Source organism: Rhodnius prolixus, unplaced genomic scaffold (genome assembly GCF_049639745.1).
Source record: "Rhodnius prolixus isolate KJV_2025 unplaced genomic scaffold, Rpr scaffold_33, whole genome shotgun sequence".
In the NCBI taxonomy this organism is placed as follows: Eukaryota; Metazoa; Arthropoda; class Insecta; order Hemiptera; family Reduviidae; genus Rhodnius; species Rhodnius prolixus.
Window position 1 is genome coordinate 454588 of NW_027411608.1, and position 18543 is coordinate 473130.

At 35.8% G+C, this 18543-nt stretch overlaps 2 protein-coding genes across 2 annotated transcripts in view; one reads left to right on the forward strand and one right to left on the reverse strand.

Moving 5' to 3' along the window:
- The window catches only part of Art7 (arginine methyltransferase 7), a 52907-nt gene that overhangs the window by 16123 nt on the left and 18241 nt on the right, over positions 1-18543 (reverse strand). The gene's annotated exons all lie outside the window — the stretch shown is intronic.
- The window catches only part of LOC141455205 (uncharacterized), a 40838-nt gene that overhangs the window by 4241 nt on the left and 18054 nt on the right, over positions 1-18543 (forward strand). The gene's annotated exons all lie outside the window — the stretch shown is intronic.

Genomic DNA, 18543 nt, shown 5'->3' on the forward strand with positions numbered 1-18543 from the left:
CTTAAATTACGCAACTGACTAAGTGACGCATTAATTTGGGCTATTGTAAAAAAAAAAACGTATAATTTAAAAAACTTTTTTTTTTCAAATTTATTAAAGCACAGAAAAAAACTAATCAGCTGATCAAAAAAAAAAAAAAACAGCTGATCCACAAATGCCTTTATAATATATAAATTAAAAAAAAAAAGTATACGCAAATACTATACTAATGAAATACCAAGGACACATTGAAGAAGCAGACAGCTGTTTACACCCCGAGAGACCTTAATGATCTCGACCTGACGCACAGTGTGCTGATCCACTCTGCTCTCAATTTCGATACCTTAGCTTTATTAGAGGAAAGCTTACTCACACCCTTTTTGGCCATTAATCGAAATGTGCCCTTAATCGATTTTTTTGTTTTTTTTTGTTTTTACTGGGAACAAGTTTCATATAAAACTTTTGGGCTACCAAGAAATTTTTTGCACCTATACACGAGAAAATCTCGAAGGCATATTGTTTAATTTGTAGATTTGAATACGTATATTTCCAATGAATACATAAAATAGATTATCTGCACATTTTCTAACCTAAAAAAAGAGAGAGAGAGAGAAAATTGAAACAAACAATTGGCCGACGTGGTGACAAAAAACTTATCTTTACATGGTAAAAAAAAAGTGAATCAAAACAGCCATGTTGGAAAAACCCCAAAACAGCTGTAAGTTCTCCTTCTGAGCAACATTATTAACAACATAACCTTGACCAAAGTGAAGGTTACATTCCAATAAATGGATTCAGACAATGAATTAGGTAAACAATAGTAAACTTAAAAATAATAATTTAAAATTTAAAAAAAAAAACTGGTGTTGTCACTCACAGGACTTTTTCCAAAATACAGACCAGTAAAGTTGCCTAACCTTACTTAATACCGTTCCTTGCTGTTATACTTGAGCTCGTACTTAAACTACCTTTTTTTTTTAACTTAAAAAAACTTAATCCACTAATTGTTTACGTGCGCTTTAATTGTTGATATTTAAATAAATATTACGGTAAATAATAGCAAAATTATCTAGGGCAAGGTTTACTGGTCACCGGTTAAAACGACAAAGCCAACTTTGTGCTCTAACTAGTATTATTTACATTTAATAAGTTACAACTTGAAAAGAAAACAGAAATTTGAAAATGAAATTATTCTAGACAATATTTTTCAAAGAAATTATACAGACCGATTCATATGAGACAAAGCAAACATTAAAAGAGATTAGCAAGGCTCTGTAGAAAGAATTCGGACTATAAAAATAGAAAGAAATCTACAAATAAACGATTGAATTGATTAAACTGAATAATAATAATTGCTCTTGTAAATTAAATATGTCTAAATATTTATAAAACAGTGCATAACAATGAAAAGCAGTTTTGGCCAAGTCTAATTATAAATCTCTTAATTTAAACACTGCTATGTTTGATGCTCGTCATACACAGAGAGCGTTGCTGATAAAATCAGCTGTTCGGAACTAACGCCATACTTGTACAATAATTATTGAACGCTTCAAAAATGCGTCTGCATTGAGGCTTCCTTGAAGTGCCTGAATATTAACTGGGAAAGGTCCGTTAAACACCTTTTTGGAGGTGTTTATATTGAATTTTATCTATTGATTGAAAAAAAAAAAAGAAGGCAATCCTGTTATTCTTTTAATCCCCGAAGTATCGCAGCTAAAGAGGCTGAAGGCCTAAAGAGATTCAGGGGTTTTCATTAAGTCGTTTTTGGCAACACAATCTCCACTGGTCTCTGAACATGACAAAAAGTCTTAAAGCGCTGTCTCGAGGATTGCTACGCCGACTTGAAATTTCATATTTGAAATTCATTTCTTCTTCTTAAATGGCGCTACAACTCATGAAGAGTCTTGGGCAACCTCAAGACGTTTCCTGCCAGGCGTCTCTTTCCTGCGCAGCCGCCCTCCAGTTACGGAATCCAAGCAATGCCAAAGCAAGCCCCACACAGTCCTGCCATCGCGTTCTTGGTCTGCCTACCCTCCTGGGACCTTGTACGCTACCATCCACAATTTTTTTTGGGAATTTCATCATCCCCTATCCTTGCCACGTGCCCTGCCCATCGCAGTCTTCCGAGTTTTACAAATTTTGACGATATCCGGCTCCTTGAACAAAGCGTATACCTCCCGGTTTTTCCTGATTCTCCAGTTCTGTCCATCACGTACCAGGGCCATAAATCTCTACGGAGAACCTTCCGCTCGAATACCGCCAAGGACCTCTCATCTACTTTTGACATGGCCCATGCTTCGGAGCCGTACATAAGCACAGGCCGGATCAACGTCTTATAGATTTTGAAATTCACTGACTCAGTAATATACATTTTTTTTGGCAAAAAAAAACAACCGGAAATGCCATAAATTGATGAATAAATTTTGTGGTTTTCTAGCGATTTTGTAATATTTAATAAAGTTAAATTGCGGCGACAAGACATGGATGTGATTGTTTCAAAAATTTATAAACCCCCCCCAATATCACGTCAAACTTATAAAAGTCAAGTTTATAAATATTTAAATTGAAAATATTTAGCTTAGTACCTACAATGATGACGTAAATATTTAGTTAAAAACGCAAAAGAAGGCCGTCCCTCGTCTATGGACGGGAAATCCCAAGGTAAAGTTGGCTAGATTGGTTACATTGTCGTATTTTTTTTAAACATAAAAATCAATTAAGTTGGCCGTTGTTAACTCAGCCAGGACTCGCGTGTGTAATAAAGGAAAAGTTTGGTTGATTTTCTTTCCGCTTTTCCTCCTCCTGTGGGGCGATCGTGCGGATTTTTCCTTTTTTTTTTGTGTTTTTACCGAAAATGGGCGGCTTGAGGTTCCTTGAGTTCGAAACAGTGTTTTTTTTTTCACTAAATTATTGTAGTATAATAATTTAATTCTGGTTAATTTTACTTTGAACACTCAGCATAAAAAATTGACTAAATCTTCAACTAGAATATAAAAACTGTTGACCTTGGTGTCGCTATTAAACTTGTAATAGAAAGTCAGAACTCAGATTGTTCATCCTTCGCTGCAGAATAGTAGGAAAAGTATTCTCTACTGGGGAGTGACTGTGGGGCCCTGGGGAGAGGGAGGGATTGGAAGAGCCCCAGGGAATTAGAGTGTTCCTCAAGAGGTGTGATAGTGACGTTACTGTAACGGCATAGTCATTTATCACACGGCTGTCGTATTAATATCAATTTATCTAACTCGGCCAGGTTGACATTTCACTTATTTATTTACTTCTTTTTTTTACCCCCTACTTAAAGTATAAAGATTGTGTACAAACTTACAATCCAAGAAATCAGCTGACACTCCACCAGTAAAATCACTCTATTTCATGCACGACTATACATGCAACTTAATTAGTCATAGATTCATTCCGCTTCCACTTATTGTAGTGCAGTATTGTGATCGTGCAGATTTGCATTCTGAGCGGAAATATTTTGTCAGGACTCCCGAGTCTGTAGGGGAGGGGGGAGGAAACCGAAAATCGAGGTGTTTAAATTTAATACAGTGGAACCTCGCATAACGAGCACCTCTCTTAACGAGTAATTCGCATAACGAGTAAAACAAATTGATTCTTATAGCGAGCGATGTTTCGCATAACGATAGTTTTCTAATGACATTTCGCTGACTGCGCATTCTTCGATTAGTCATTCCTGTTTACGCATATGCGTTTCATATTCTCCACGTATCTAATGCATTGATACAGTCGAAACCGAACTTCACCGAATGAGTGGTGTATAGGGGAAGTCCATATAGTGACATTTGTGTTTAAATATTATTGTGTTTATTTTGTTATCCCTCTAACAAAATGGTTTCGAAAAAAATTAAATAAAATAACGTTAGAATTGAAACGTAAAATCATTGAGAAACGAGAAAATGGTGTAAGTGTGGCTGATCTAGCAATTATCCCCTTTTATTTTAATTTATATAAAAAAATTGTTTCGCTTAACGAGTATTTCGCATAACGAGTAAGGTTCTGGAACGAATTATGCTCGTTAAGCAAGGTTCGACTGTATTTCGATTCAATACCATATCATCGACGTGTTTAAATTTAATATTTCGATTCAATACCATCATCGAGGTGTGTAAATTTAATATTTCGATTCAATACCACATCATCGAGGTGTTTAAATTTAATATTTCTATTCAATACCACATCATCGACGTGTGTAAATTTAATATTTCGATTCAATACCATCATCGAGGTGTTTAAATTTAATACTTCGATTCAATACCATCATCGAGGTGTTTAAATTTAATATTTCGATTCAATACCATCATCGAGGTGTGTAAATTTAATATTTCGATTCAATACCATCATCGAGGTGATTAAATTTAATGTTTCGATTCAATACCATCATCGAGATGTGTTTTGTCCAAATTGGCCGCACAAAATGATTACTTTGCTGAATCAACTTTTCAATTTTTTTGGGAGGGGGAACTGAAAAGATTTTCTTTAGACTTGTAACTATTATTTGAACCTTTTCCCTATGGAAAATACTCGTACTTCTCAAGGCAGTTTTGCGGAAGAAGGGAATAATAGCTTCCCCCTAATGTGCCAGTCAAGTGTGTTGAGCGGCTTTGATACTTATATTATTACAGAAATCTTGTAGAAGTAAACATTCCTAATTCGAAAGAAATATTCACTCAAGTATGAAAGCCACTTTACCAAACAAGATTTGCTGGTGTTTTTATCGATTTTATCGTACAAAATCGTTACAGGAAAATTTTTATTACGTTAATTGTTACGGTGAGGATCGCTCATATGAGTGTTTAAACATTTATCACCAGAAAATAAATTCAATATACTGTTAACTGCTAAATTCACTATCTAATAGTAAATAAAATTTCCAGTTCAAAATTAGAAGTTTTGTACTACCATTTACATTTAAAATTTAGGGGCATCCCTGCTTTGTAACCTAGAATAACCTTCCTATATTCTGGCTAACAATATTGAAAATAATTCTGATGAATGTAAATAAATTTTAGTACACAGATGTCTTACGTAACAGATATAATTAATATAAAGAATAGAAAAGCACTAAGCAACAAGGTTACCTACAATTGCCAGTTACGGAAACGATCGCAGGTACAGAAAACAATAAATAATTGGTAATTAAAAAAAAAAATAGCTTTTACAATTCAATAGCCTGGTTCATAAAAATCACTATTTTCGCTCTCAGAAGATTTTTAAGTTGAAAATTCAATTGCCAAAAGGTGGCACGATTGCAGTACTTTCCTCAGATTAGAAGCGGAAGTATAAACTAATTAGTTAATCAAATAAATATACTGTAGATCTCCATCTTACAACCTGAAAGAAATTATATTTTTAATATTTGCATATTAAATGCATTATGGGTGCAACGTTCCATTAACCGCTCACAACGATCGTGCTCACGACCGCGCGGTTTTGCCCGTTCCACTTGCTTGCGAGCGTTACAATCGAAAACTCGAAGTGGAATGGACTATGGGGCGTTTTAACCGTTCATGTAAACATTGGCGACCTCGAAAATAAGTCAGAAGCTAGAAGGGGTTGTTTTTTAATTTTAACCCCGTTTATATGCAGTTATAATAAACTTTATTAATTATTGGTAAAGTTGACTTATATTAAAAATATATGTAATATATAATTCAATTTTTATATTACATTTTCGTGAAGTATTTATAAAATTTACGTTTAAATAAAATTAAAATCTCTTTTGTAGCAACAACCAATTGTTGGATATTTATTGATGCAACGTAATAATGCTTTAGAAAGTTCTTCATCTAGTTCCGATGAAGAGTGGAATGCAATTTTACAAAATCGCAATAGTGAAAAGCGAAAACTTAGGCCACGTATTATTAACTATCAAAGTGTAATTGATCGTTATTCAGTGATTTAAAGGGATAAGTAATTTTTCATTTTATTATTTTTTTTAGACTTTCGAGAAACACATTCAATTATTTGCATGAGATAATGCTTTCATTTACATGATATAATTTTTGTCGGTCGCCATCTTTTCTTTTAAAAATTGCGCCAAATTTCTGAACACCCTACTTCGACCCAGCTTTTAAGATGGGGGTGCGTTGTGAGTTTCGCGTGAGCAAAAATAATGACGTCATTAGTGACGTTTTCGCGGTTGTCATGTGGGAACGGCTGAAGGTATATTTTGATCGTTGTGAGCGCTTAGTGGAACGCACCCTATATTGGCGACATTTAACATACTTCTCATCAATAGGAATGTCCCTATATCCATTTTTTTTTTTTTTTTTTTTTGCAAGTTTGAACATGTTTGAAATGTGAGTAATGGAGGTAATGGGTTTTTTCGGCGGAATGTTGGGGAAGAAGAAGGGGAAGAATGTCAAGGCCAGTCCTAATGGCTCAGCCCTTTCCCTAAAAGGGACATTCTGGCTGCGATATTAGAGAGTAGACTGTAATGTACGACATTTCTGGAGGGACTCCATAACGGGCACAGTATATTTTGCTTTCAACTTTTAAAATATTATCTAGAGTTCTAAATGAACTGGTTTCGAAGACTGAGTGATTTTTAAATAGCATTTAATTACGGGTATTTACTCACACAACGAGTATTATTATGACTATTTTCCGCACTTAGCGAGACTTCTCAACTTTAGAACCCCACTAAACGTGTTGTTCTCTGGAAAAAAGAAAACAAAAATGTCATACCTAAGTGATAAAACTAATGTAATGTCACGTCGAATTTCAAATGAAACTTCCTTTTCAATACGTGAGATAATAGCGTGCAGTTTTCTAACAGTTGAAAATACATGTGTAGACGATGATCCCCCCATTGATATTTTACAATTCAAATATTTATAACTCCCAGCAGGGAGGGAGCCAACGCAAAAATGTGAATAAAAAAGCTAGCGATATAAAGTTCGATTTGGAACGAGTCCATAATCGAGTATTCCCTCCTTAAAAGCAGTGTTGCCAAAAAAACAAAAAAAACATTCTAATGTATCATTTCAAAATATATATATAAAACATGAAGCCCCTCGTGCATTCCCACCCTGTGCTTGATATTATATTTGTATTCTTGACATTTTCCCTCACCCCGAATTGAATTATGAGAAATATTTCAATTCATTTTATCTAGGTTATGTTTTCCACGAAGATTTGTACTTTAGATTTTATGAATCTTTGGATTCTGAACTATCTATTGGTGATATGGAGGAGAACAATCTGGCGAATAATAATACTTTCTTCGCGAGTAGATTAGCATAGTGGTTAGTGAATTGGATTTCCACGCAGAGATCTTCGGATAGAATTTAGTCTACTCTTGTATTTCAAGTCCCGAAGATTACATCGGTCTGATTGTGTTTGTCTTATAGTCCTAAGGGACTGCTACTGGTCTGTAAGATTGTCACATACAGCCTCACAAATCTATTCCTAGCTGTATTCCTACTAGATCTAGAGCCAAGCACTGGGTATGCCTCTATATAGGGTGTATGCGGAGGAGTGGTCAAAACTTCGGGAGGTTTCGGAAATGCAGCAATAAATATTCTATTCACTCTGGCCCGATTCTCTACAGTGTCCAAGATATTTAACATTTTTAACTTTTCCGTCGATATTAGCGTTTTTTCACCATAAAAATGGCCGTAACTTTTCTATCCTTTATCCTACAAAAAATCTGCTTATTTCAAACGAAAGAGCATTAAATTTCATATAAATTTGCTTAATCCAGAGCCTCAAAACGTTTCTTATAACAATGACATTTTTACTTTAATGTTTAAAATTTAATGCTCTTTCGTTTAGAATAAGCAGATTTGTTGTAGGATAAAGGATAGAAAAGTTACGTCCGTTTTTATAGCGAAAATCGCGAATATCGATGGAAAGTTAAGAATGCACATATCTTGGACACTATTGAGAATCGGGCCAAAGTGTAGAGATTATTTTTTGTTGCATTTGAGCTGCTGAATCACCTCCCGAAGTTTCGACCACTCCTCCGCGTACACCCTGTATACATGTAAGAGCTAAAGACATATATGTCCCAGACTTGTTACTGTTCTGTGCTAAACTGTCGCATTTATATATTCTAAGAACTCTCCCTAGCAATGTCAATAAAAACCAGCTGATGTTAATGGAAGCCAACTCTAAATTTACTGACCGTACAGGTTAGGTTAGGCTTTAGGTTTAGACTATAATTTAAGCCTGATCAAGAATACTGCTCGCCTTGTTATCCCCCGAAAAGAGAGGAGAGTATAGGAAATAAACATCGCCTTGAACAATCTGGCGCCAAGACTCGACGCGACAAAACCTCGGAAAAGTGAAAAAAAAATCCATCCAATGTGAATTTCCGGTTAAGAGCTTTTGATCGCTAGTCAGGTATCCGGATGGGCCCAATCCCAAATTGGGGACCCCAAAACAGGTAGTACCCGGTACTCATTATGGAAAATTTGACGATAAGAATACTTTCCTCATCTAGTTAGACTGAGTAAAAACATTAAGATTGCAAGAAGCTGATTTGACTATAAATTGCAGTACTCAAGGATTCAGTTGACGTCTGTTAATGTCGATCTTGTTTACGTGAAAAAACCGGAAAGACAATGCTTTTTTTACTCTTCTCTTAGTTTCATATAAAATGGATTAAATAAATATTACGTCATTCTCTGTAGGAGAAAGAAATGAATATAAATAAATTTAAAAAAAAACTACAATATCAAACAGCTGTTCACCGTGAGGTAAAAACAATATTTAGCATGCGTTCAAGTTGACTAACGAAGAGACAACGTAGTTAATATAGCAAACTATAGACAGCGCTAGTGATTGATGTATTTATTTAAACTGATTACTGTGTACAATAACATATGATTCATTCACAGATATTTATCATTTTATTTCTTTTTTTTAAAATCAATTCTATTAATATAGTTGGTAAACAAATACATTAAAAAAATATTACTCATTCTATTTATTAATAGTAGCAAATATATTTTGTGAGAAAAAATATTAACGAGAAAAATGAATTCACATTTTAAACTGATTAATTGACTTCTGATTTATTTAATGTCTGAATTAATGACGTCAAAAGCAGAATTCCGATTTTGAGATACTGAGTCACTAAAAATGGTTTTTAGAAAAAGAATTCAGATTTTTTCTTTTTTTTTTGAAAAGTTAATTTTGATAATTTATTACATAATTTTTCTTAAGCCAGAGTGGAAGAATAAATAATCTTTCCGATTATTGAATCTGCCATTTTTAAAGTCAGTGCCTTTTGAATAATAAAATAATGTAATAAATTTAAAATTCACTACCAGCTGTATATTACAGACGGCACTCACTGTACAGGATCCAAATCGATATATCACTTTGAAAACATCAGCTGTTTTACCCACTCTTGGTATAAAATTATACAAAAAAAAAAAAAATTGAATGTAATTTTGCAGATATGAATTAATCGATAGAGGCTTGTCAATAAGTTAATTTTGTAATTTCATTTTGATAGATAAATCAATTATTACAGTTGACGTTACTTCTTGCACTTTTTCCTTCCTTTATTAAAAAGTGGAAGTATTGCGATCGATTCAAATATCTGTTCTCAGCTTTACTGAACAGGAGCTCAATTCTGTAAGGAGTATTTACAACGACTTTCTCTTAAATAATTTTTCACGATTACATACGTCACAATGAAAATTTTGAGAAAAGCCTAGCCTCACCCATTACTCACAATGCCCTAAAACTAATTTTCCGATGAAAATATCTGAAATAAACTTTAGGTAATTCTAAGATTATACAATGTCAAAGTAAACTTTAATTGCTGTGCGTTATAGATTCCTGGTAGCCATCTGGAGTAATCGCCTATTTTTTTTTTTCAGGCGGGGCTTGAACGTCCAACTACCAATTAGGAGTCGTGGGCGGGGGTGGGGGCGGAAGCTTTTTTTTCCCAAACAAATAAAAAAGTAGCCATACGCAGGTTTCGAACTGGGTGATCTCCCACTTACAAAGCCACGCTCTTGTCCACTAGACCCGCTGTCTTGACGTTTTGAAGAGTAGGAAACCATCTGGTATTAAGACTCACTTGACTTTCTCCAAAATTGCTAGGAAATCTGGTTGAAGGAAATCGGAGTTTCAGCCATTTCCGGAAAAAAATCTCGTTATTACTACTTCCGGTTATGAGATTGTTTAATCACTATGAAAATTACGGTCAGCAGTTTTCCAGCGATTTCATACTTTTAGAGTGATTTACACACACACACACACTTATAAAATCCGGATCTTAAAACGCAAATTTCTCCAAACCCTTTGAACGTTTAGTGCAATCCCAGCTTTCTAATTACCTCGAACAAAACAATCTCCTTAATCCACTCCAATCTGGCTTTCGTCCTTCTTATTCCACTCATTCTGCACTCTTGAAAATTACCCATGACTTGCAGACGGCTATTGACGACCAAAAACTTACCATCCTTATACTCCTAGACTTCTCCAAAGCCTTTGATACCGTTGACCATCATATCCTGCTATCTAAACTACAATCCCTCTCTTTTTCCAATAGCACCCTCCGTTGGTTCCAATCCTTCCTGTCTAATCGTTCCCAATTCGTTGTCACTCCCGATAGTAATCCTTCTTCACTTCTTCCTTTGTCACGCGGTGTACCTCAAGGTTCTTCCCTATCTCCCACCCTCTTCTCAATTTACATCAATGACCTTCCTCTTTCCATCTCTCATTCCCAGTATCACCTCTATGCTGATGATTTTCAGATTTACATATCCTTTTCCCCGTCGGATTTGTTTGAAGCTGTATTTAAACTTCAAGAAGACCTCAATAATATCTCAGCATGGGCCACGAACAATAAGCTTACCCTGAATGTAGAAAAGACCAAAGCTATAGTTATTGGCTCCAACCCACTCCTTAAATCATTGGCTCCTCTTCCTAATCTTTTCCTTTACAATACCCCAATAAAATATTGTTCCTCTGTGAAAAACCTTGGTATCACTTTCGATCAAAACCTATCCTGGAAAAACCATGTTTCCCAAATCTCTCGTCGTTCCATCCATATCCTTAAGCAGTTTAATAGTTCCCGTCACCTTTTTCCAATTAAGACTCGGCAACTCCTAGTTTCCTCTCTTATATTCCCCCATTTCGACTATGGTTGTTTAGTGTATGGCGGTCTTTCTGGTGATATTGAAGCTAAGCTTAAGCGCCTCATGAACTGCTTCATAAGATTTATTTTCAGCATTTCCAGAGTCTCTCGCATTTCGCACTGCTACGATGAGTTGAAGTGGCTTTTTCCTGTCTATCGCCGCCAATATTTTTTGGCTTCTTTCCTTTTTCAAGTCATCCAGTCTCAAAGGCCTTCCTATATTTTTCAACTCCTTAAGTTTAAATCCTCCATCCATTCCCGTAACACTAGATCTCGCTCATCTGATCTCTATATTCCCTCTCACCGTACCTCATCCTTTGACAAGTCCTTCCTCATACGTGCTACCTCTCTCTGGAACTCCTTGCCTTCATCTGTCCGCCATGCTCCTACCCTATCCATCTTTAAATCCCGTCTATTCAGTTATCTACTTTCTATTCAGCTTCCTCCGAAATTCTAATTCTTTTAATTTATTTCCTTAATTTCTGCTGTTTTATTATTTTATTTTTACTTTCATTTTCACTTATTATATTTTCACTTTTGTAAATATTTATTTATTTATTTAATTTCTGTATAATCACAGGCCACACTGCTAAGGCCTCTATTTGTTCCTGTATTTATTCTTAGGGGACAATTGTCCCAGAATAATAAATTTCTTTTCTATTCTATTTCTATTTCTATATTTCCGATGAAAATGCGACAATACTTATAAGACAACGATCGCAATACATCGTACTAGGTTTGATAAGAGAAACTTTCATGTGATTTTTTTTGTCGCATCAGTTTTAGAAAATATGTTAATCAATGACTTAATGTTGATTTTCAAAACTTAATACAACTAATAGACATACACACACACTAACTTATGCAAACATTATACATATATTCAATTCATATTGATTATGTAAATGGATAAATAACATATCCAACATAATAATATATACACATGTTTATACAACTGTTTGACTGAATTTTCAACATAAATAACAGACTCGTGCGTGTGACTCGGTATGGAAGAGTTTATAGTATATGGCAGCCATTTTGTTTGGAGTACTCAATGTTTAATTTTTTTCAACAAATATTTTGAATAGACTCAGCGGATGAGGAAGCGACCTTGTAAAAAACGGAAATATTGATGCTGTAAAGATATATGTTTCCGGTCGGTCGATTTTACTTCAAATTTAGAATTTCCCCTCAAATTAAAAATTCTTATTAACATTATTAATGAGAGTGTAAGTGATTATGAAATGATCCTATAGAGGTTTTACCCCCAAAAAAGCCCCCCTAATTCAAATTTTATTTTTTAAACATAAGTACTGGGGTCCTATACTGAACAAAAAGTTCTACCAAATTTTAAGGAAATCGCTTAAGTTGTTTTCCAGAAATTTGGTTAAAAAACGTAATTTGTACTAATTGGTCTGTTTGTGCGTACGAATGTGTTTTGCAATCAGCTGATAGCGGAAATTTACAAATTAAAACTGTTTCCGGTAGGACAGTTGTTTAAGGGTTGAGAGTCAAAAACTGCAAAAAAAAAAGTGTAACTTTGAAAAACACCCAACTTTGACAATTTTATTCTATTTTTCTATAAAAGAAAAAATTCCCAAATTTTCTCCATAATGTAGCGCAAACCCTCCTTTAAAACTGTAAACGAAATACTATTACAAAAACTAAACACTATCTCACAAACAAAACCCTATCTGAAAAACAAAACACTACCTCAGAAACAAAACCCTATCTGAAAAACAAAACACTATCACAAGAACAAAACACTATCAGAAAAACAAAATACTATCTGAAAAACAAAAAACTATCACAAAAACAAAACACTATCTGAAAAACAAAAGACTATCTGAAAAACTAAATACTATCAAAGAAACAAAACCTTATCTGAAAAACAAAACACTATCTCAGAAACAAAACCCTATCTGAAAAACAAAACACTATCACAAGAACAAAACACTATCTGAAAAACAAAATACTATCTGAAAAACAAAACACTATCTGAAAAACAAAAAACTATCACAAAAACAAAACACTATCTGAAAAACAAAATACTATCTGAAAAACAAAACACTATCTGAAAAACAAAACACTATCTGAAAAACAAAAGACTATCACAAGAACAAAACACTATCACAAAAACAAAACACTATCTGAAAAACAAAAAACTATCACAAGAACAAAACACTATCTGAAAAACAAAACACTATCTGAAAAACAAAAAACTATCACAAGAACAAAACACTATCTGAAAAACAAAACACTATCACAAAAACAAAACACTATCTGAAAAACAAAAAACTATCACAAGAACAAAACACTATCTGAAAAACAAAACACTATCTGAAAAACAAAAAACTATCACAAGAACAAAACACTATCTGAAAAACAAAACACTATCTGAAAAACAAAAAACTATCACAAGAACAAAACACTATCTGAAAAACAAAACACTATCACAAAAACAAAACACTAGTTTGAAAATGAATGAATTATAATTACAAGTATAATTTATTTGTCATGAACTATGTAATTTGTGCTGAATTTTAGTTTTAACTCCGTAATTCAAATTACAACAGTAAAAGACCAACTCCAACTTTCCATTTTTCTTTAGAATCTAACTATGATGATGAGATACATCTTTTATTAATCTAATAGAAAAATATTTATGGGTGATAAAAGGCCAGCATAAGGGTCTGTGACATCTAATCTATTCTAAAATATACGATACTAGAAGTATGAATGAATAATTGGGTACTTGCTGATTTGTGTACCTTTTGGCGTTTAATCAACCCTTATACTAAGGTAAAAAAAAGATTACATTCTAGACGAATACTAAGGTAAAAAAATCTATGTATATAAAAGAATATTTTATAACAATTTATTCCTAGAGGAATTATTTATTCCCCCCAAGAGCGTTAATTTTCTAAAAATAGAGATTAATTTTTCTGCTTTATTTTGTATTTTTACCCAACTGTGGGCTACAAGTACGCGCGAGCGCTTTGTGCGGTGCGCGTAAGAATGTCGACGGAAAGATGTACTGTGACATAAAAATGGGGTTAGTGGGGTTGCGCTCGTAGAAGAACGGGTTGAGAAGGGGATGTGCAGAAGAGTTGCGCGTTGACTCGCCGTCGTTTGAGATAACATCTACACTTACATCTACAGCTACAAATTGGGGTAAAATTACCTTTTTTTTTTGTTGAAGGTGTACTTAACTGTGGAAGAATGGGCCAGGAATCGTATATAATAAACCAAAATAAGACTTATTATTTGATGAAAGGAAGTAATATTTCTTTTTATTGTTTTTACCATCTGACAGGAAACTGTAGAAAGTGTATTTCGTATTTAGAAACTTTATCTCTAAAGATGGAAGAGAACCTGAAATCGCGCAGGGCTTCAGTGGTGCAGTAATGGTTGAAATCATCGCATTTTCGACTTCAATGCCCCACACAACATCTGAGATTATTGGCGTCCAGAGCCTTTTTTTTTATTTAGAATACTGCCACTCTCCAGACAGTGTACTCTCGTTAATACAACACAAACCATGGCGGACCGAGCTATAAGAAGCTCCTAGGAAGAGAAAATCTATGAGCCAAGATGTTGGATTAGAACTCATTGCAACCATTATTGACAGAGTAGGGGGGGCAATTTATTATACTTCCGGTACAATAGGGTAACCTGGATTCCGACGGCGGAGATCCTGGGTTCGTATACACAGCTAAATATTGATGGATCATCAATAATTTCTTGCTACGTACTTCAAGACGGAGTCCACATACGATCCTGGACATATCAGTATTAAAATATACCATCTCCCCGCTAACCTTCACGAGTACTTCAATCACCATTGTAGGTGGTACCCCAGCCCAGTAATAAAACCCATTTCGTTGTGTAACTAGCAATGCAACTCAAAGACGTCCATAATCCTAGTCCGTAGATTGAACGGTAGAAATGGTTTAAAGCAAAAGCAAATTAGTCAACGCTGTTCCTCCCAAGAACGGAAAAGGAAGTCAATTTGAATTTACTTCTCCACCAAGTAGAAGGTAATTCCAATAAATTATTTAGGAACCAGTTCTGATCAAACCAATTGTATTTATTTATGACAGAATGTTGACGTATTTTAATGGCCTGCAATAAAAATTAATTATACTCGTATATATAACTATGACCGCATTAAATTACTTTTATTAGTGGATTAATAAAAAATTGTTATTCATCAACGATAAATGGGGGGGGAATAAAGGTTTAGTTAAGCCTCAGATAGAGGGAGCCTTAGTTAAGCTTTGAATTGTTCCGTACTATTGTAGCGGCGAATACTCGTATTTACGTACAAAGTAAAAAAGGAAGTGGTGTAAATATACGCATAGCTCTCTTAACGTCATTTCCGTATTAAAATTCACTTAAAATAGATAAAAGGCCGGCCTCCGGACAGTGTTCTCTCGTTACAGACAACACTGACCATCACCGGACAGTGAGCTGTAAGAAGATCCTAGGAAGAGAAAATCTAAGGGTCAGCTGCTGGATTCGAACCCGGGACCTCCGCGTGGGAGTCCAGTATGCTAACCTCATAGCTAATCCCTTCCCTTGTTATTATTGTTATTATTATTATTATTATATTGATGGCCCAAGAACGTAAGATGACTTACGATCTAAGGGAAGCCCTTGGAACATCGGAGGCGAAGGTGGTGGCCAGGGATCGCTCAATTCAGTCCTGGCATGAGAGGTGGCGGACTGACACCCGAGGCAGATTGACTGCACGGCTCATTGGCGATCCTTCTGAGTGGGCCGGAAGAGAGCATGGCAAGGTCGACTACTACCTCACCCAGTTTCTTACAGGACACGGGTGTTTCACCTCGTACCTATATAGGATGGGGGAAAGTCGAAGACTCGTCATCGTATCTTCAGAGACTCTGACCTCGATGACGCCCATCACACGTTCTTTCTGATGGGTGATAGATGGGTACCGGAGAGAGAGAGAGAGAGCTTAGTGCAAGAGATCGGGAGAATCTCACCCGAGAACATAGTAGCGATTATGATCTCCCATAGAGATTGCTGGGACCGGGTGGCGACCTTTGTGAAGGCAGTATTGATAAGGAAGAAGCAGGAGCTGGACTTCCGTCTGCTCCTGTCGTAATCTAACTAAATCCGGTGGGAGCTTGTATGAGCTACTGTGAGGCACCACCTTGAAGTAATGCGTAAGTAGTTCCAAGGTAGGTTTCTGTGCCTCTAGGGGAGGTGGGTTTTTTAGTGGGTGAGGGTCCCACATACCGTGGGCATTTCCCCACGATGATGGATAATGCATTTTCCGCCTCCATAAAAAAAAAATTATTATTATTATTATTTTTTTTTTTTTTTTTTTTTTTTTTTTTTTTTGCGCATCAACAGCTGAGGTCATTAGCGCCCGGAGCTTTTTCCAGTGCACTGCCGGCCTCCGGACAGTGTTCTCTCGTTACAGACAACACTGTCCATCACCGGACAGTGAGCTGTAAGAAGCTCCTAGGAAGTGAAAATCTAAGGGTCAGCTGCTGGATTCGAACCCGGGACCTCCGCGTGGGAGTCCAGTATGCTAACCTCATAGCTAATCCCTTCCCTTATTATTATTATTATTATTATTATTATTATTATTATTATTATTATTATTTGTAAGTTAAATGACATACACAGACGCAGTTCAATTTTTCAATTCTACAGATTTTATTTCCGATGAGTACTCGAATTCATAAATCTGTTTGAACATAATACTTCCTTTTACGAGTTAACTGTACGAGAAACGTAAATGCTAGGAACAAAAAAAATCTAAATTAGAATACATAAAATACATAAAACATATTTTCAGATCTCTTTTTCTCATATTGCAACTTCCAAGTTAGAGTTCATCCTCGCCCCTCCTCTTCAAATAGAGATGAGAGAGTAGGAAAAGAAAATGAGGAAAAGCGAGGGAGGAAAATCAAGCGAGATAGCAATTCACTCTTTTACCCACACTTATTCATAATTTCCGGCCAATTTTTACCGGAAGGAAGTTCCATCCTTCGTTCACCTACCATTTCTCTTAGAAATGAGTTTTTCTTTTTCTTTTCCTTGTAAAATACAGAGTAAGGGGCCTTGTAATTCCTAAAGCCCCTAGGGATGACCCTCTGGTCTGCTAGGGAACAACAATCATCCTTAATCTTTAGCGGTAACTAGCCCTTCTCTAATCCAGCTGGACTTTCTGTGCTGTACCTTCGAGCTACAGCCACAGAAGTTGTCCATTTTATAGCTATACACTGTCTGAAATAAAGTTCATTACTACATACTTTGCACTAGAAATGTTCTTCGATCTGCCATATTTTCCGCAAAGCTAAGATGAATTGCGGTACTAGGCTGTATTCCGCGGTCTATACCTTCGATGGTTAATATGAGAAATTTGCAGTATGTTTGCTAGTCGCCACGATAGCCGAGCGGTTAGAGGTTAGACCCGCAAAGCTAAGATGTATTGCGCTACTAGGCTGTATTCCCCGGTCTATACCTTCGATGGTTAATATGAGAAATTTGCAGTAAAGTATGTTTGCTAGTCGCCACGATAGCCGAGCGGTTAGATGCTAGACCCGCAAAGCTAAGATGTATTGCGGTACTAGGCTATATTCCCCGGTCTATATCTTTAATGGTTAATATGAGAAATTTGCAGTAAAGTATGTTTGCTAGTCGCCACGGTAGCCGAGCGGTTAGAGGCTAGACCCGCAATGCTAAGATGTATTGCGGTACTAGGCTATATTCCCCGGTCTATATCTTTAATGGTTAATATGAGAAATTTGCAGTAAAGTATGTTTGCTAGTCGCCACGGTAGCCGAGCGGTTAGAGGCTAGACCCGCAATGCTAAGATGTATTGCGGTACTAGGCTATATTCCCCGGTCTATATCTTTAATGGTTAATATGAGAAATTTGCAGTAAAGTATGTTTGCTAGTCGCCACGGTAGCCGAGCGGTTAGAGGCTAGACCCGCAATGCTAAGATGAATTGCGGTACTAGGCTACATTCCCCGGTCTATACCTTCGATGGTTAATATGAGAAATTTGCAGTATGTTTGCTAGTCGCCACGATAGCCGAGCGGTTAGAGGTTAGACCCGCAAAGCTAAGATGTATTGCGGTACTAGGCTGTATTCCGCGGTCTATACCTTCGATGGTTAATATGAGAAATTTGCAGTATGTTTGCTAGTCGCCACGATAGCCGAGCGGTTAGAGGTTAGACCCGCAAAGCTAAGATGTATTGCGGTACTAGGCTGTATTCCGCGGTCTATACCTTCGATGGTTAATATGAGAAATTTATAGTAAAGTATGATTGCTAGTCGCCACGATAGCCGAGCGGTTAGAGGCTAGACCCGCAAAGCTAAGATGTATTGCGGTACTAGGCTGTATTCCGCGGTCTATACCTTCGATGGTTAATATGAGAAATTTGCAGTATGTTTGCTA